At 36.4% G+C, this 3,235-nt stretch overlaps 1 pseudogene across 1 annotated transcript; it reads right to left on the bottom strand.

Annotated features, from left to right (window-relative positions):
- Positions 1–689: 689 nt before the first annotated feature.
- Positions 690–2,326, bottom strand: LOC306647298 (serine/threonine-protein kinase Chk1-like; annotated as a pseudogene). The gene is made up of 2 exons: positions 1,023–2,326; positions 690–921 (listed from the first exon to the last, which is right to left on the bottom strand). The product of its transcript is annotated as a serine/threonine-protein kinase Chk1-like (transcript).
- Positions 2,327–3,235: the final 909 nt, after the last annotated feature.

Raw genomic sequence — 3,235 nt, forward strand, 5'->3', positions numbered from 1 at the left:
TGTGCAACTCTTACTTTTTATGAAGCCCATGTGTATTGGTAGAATTATTTTCCAATGATTTTTTTTCATTTTCAAAATAGAATTTATTTCCATAGTAAAGAATTAAAATATGGCTGAGAAAGTAGAAAATAATATAGAAAATACTTAAGATGTGCAATATTAATTTTTTGAGTAAAGTTAGTTAAGCATTACCAATTTATGCTCAACTTCTTGAAAGACCAATTAGCATTTTATGTGTTACTAGCTACACCAGAAAAAATACTGACTTGCAATTTTAATTAATCATTATAACTCAAAACAGGTATGTATAACTGGTCAGACCCTTTTGAAAATGTAAGTACAGATCTGGGGTTACATTTTTTGAAGCTGGCTTCACCTCATAGACTGATAAATCTACTTTTGTATCCAAAAGTTACAAGGGTTAGTCTTTGCTAATTTATTGTTAAAATTAAATCAAGGTACTTTTGGATGAAACAAAATGTTTTGGTAAAAATGGGATATTATGTTGGTATAAAAGCTGGCAAAATCATGTATCCCAAAACCTGGTTTCCACCAGATGGATTTCAAATCCAGATACTGAACACTACTAAAGAAATACCTAATGAATTCTACCCATCCCTTCCCCCAAATTATTACAATTAAGATATAGTAATTATTTGTATGCAAAGCATACACAATGAATTGGAAGATGTTTGGATAAAGGGGAAGATAATTCTTCAGGAACTATTGTTTGCAGTTTGCAGAATAGGATAATCTCCTCTAGGAAGAATAATGTCAACATAGCAGCACTATATTCACCAGGAATCCCCAGAGATAATGGATCAATCATGTGGCAGGAAGCCAAACCTTCTGGCTGCTCACAACATCACTCAGCTTCCCTTTAATCTTCAGGAAGTGTCTCTTAAACTCCAATCCATCACCCTTAGAAAGTCAGAAGTCAACCAATATCTTCTCATCCATTTCTACGAAATTCAATTTGAAGATCAGTTTATTATGTCTCCTATCTGTGTTGATACAGTGTCATGATTCATATAACTCTTTTTCCATTGATAGCCCAGTTTCTTACAAGTCTCTTTCAGGCATTGATAAGATTTCTCTGCATCCAGTTTGGTGAAGAATCGTGTCATTCTTTTGACCAAGTGTTGCCAAGGGTTCTTTGAGGATCCTGGGGTGTCAAGTAATTGACTATTTAGAAGCACATGATCAGGACATCCCAGTTGGGAAAAACTGATCCCTTGCACCATTTTATCAATGTATGATGGACTGGTGTCCCATAAGGAAAGACCTGTATGTGGTTCTGGTTGGGAACTGGAATACTTCACATTTTCTTCACTAGAAGCACTGCTTATGGGAGAGAAGTCCAAATTGGAGTGAATGTGCTTAGAGAATCCACCAGGAGACTCTGACACACCACCTGATGTGACTCGAGGCCTCTTTGCCCCTTTCTTGAGTGGTTTGTCGTACCATCTGTCTTTTTTGATGTCTGGATGGTAATCGTTACAGATGGATTCTCAACTAGGATTTTATGCAGTAGAGCTAGAGGAGCAGAATCAATTTTTTTTCCAAGGATTGAGGTATGTCTTTTTTTCTTTCCAATCAGAATATTCCTGACAACTGTCACTGGGCTGGTCCCATGGCAATTCTCCAGCCAACATTGTAGTAAGCACTATTCCACAGGACCAAACATCAACTGGTTCTGCATGAAATTCTTTCCTCTTAAGAAGTTCTGGAGCAACATAAGGTAAAGTACCACACATCTTGTTCAATAAACATTCACAATTATTATGCCGAAACACTGTGGCCAAGTCAAAGTCAGAGATTTTGAGGTTATCCCTTTCATCCAAGAGGAGATTTTCTGGTTTAATATCCCTATGAGTTATTCCAATGCCATGAAGATATACCACCCCTGCCATGAGCTGATGGAAGAATCTCTGAGCATCTTGTTCAGGCATGCCTATATCTGGTTCTATTCTATCAAAAACTCTCCCCCACTATAGTACTCCAGAAATAGATACTGGATATTGTCTTCTCTCCTGTGACCGTAGAATTTCACTACATTCTCATGATTCAACATTTTATTGATACAGATCTCTTTCTTAATGTTTTCTGGACAATCTATGGCATGCTTCATATCTACAATCTTCACTGCAACTGCTTCTTCAGTTATTGTATTCACAGCCAGCTGAACTTCTCCATAGGCACCTTCTCCTAGAGTTTGCACCAAGTCCCAGTCTTCCACAAAGGACACTGCCATGACTCCACCGAGCACCACAGCAAGGTGTTCTTTGCCCGCCACCACAGGAATCCAAATGCAGCACTTTTCCCGCCAAAATTTGCTTGCGTCATGTTGCCCTGCAATGATTTTTTTAAATTCTTATTTATATAGTATTGTTTGACTGGAAAGTTAAAAGGTGACTTTGAATCTCAGAAATTGTAAGAAGATATATGAGTTCTTTGTTTTATTTCTATTTTTAGTACAAGGGGAGCTTAACTACTGAGTCATATCCTAACCCTTTTGATTTTTCTGAGGCAGGGTCTTGCTAGGTTGCTGAGGCTGTGTAATTTTGAACAGTTGTGGCTTAGAAATGTCATTAACTTTCCAAAGTGAAATTTTTATCAATTTATTACATACACAGGTTTCCATTAATTGCATAAACTTTATTCAAAAGCAATATATTTCACTGTTAATTATTCCAAATGGTGCCTGTGATCAAAAGGACACCCACTGATAATGAAGGATTCCTTACAGCTATTCTGAGGAGTATTTACTCAAGTGTGAGAATGGAGATGAAGTGAAAAGTTGCATATCTTCCTCAGGCTTAGATCATTATGAGTACCCCAGTAACTAAACAAAGGAGACTAACTATGGAGCTGAGATTTTAAACTTGATATTTGAGCTAAAGTATTATATAGTCCAATGCATTTCACGTTGTTTGTTATATCCCTTTGGGCATTTACGTGTATGCATTTGGAGGAAATGGTTTTCCTTTGGAGTGCATCTCACCCTCTTTTTATTTCAATTTGAAATATAGTATTTGTGTATAATATAGTACAGACTTCTTTCTCCCAGTAGAGTTGCAGGGGAATTATATCTAATGTAAATTTCTGTGTCATTTAAAATCTGTGACATAGCACACATTCCTAAAAATATGTCCACTGAAACTTTTAGCACATTGAATGTTACCCTTTTACTAATTAGAAATTCAGATACTTGCTATCTAAATGTACCATGCAA

Source organism: Sciurus vulgaris (assembly GCF_902686455.1).
Source record: "Sciurus vulgaris genome assembly, chromosome: 16".
Classification (NCBI taxonomy): domain Eukaryota; kingdom Metazoa; phylum Chordata; class Mammalia; order Rodentia; family Sciuridae; genus Sciurus; species Sciurus vulgaris.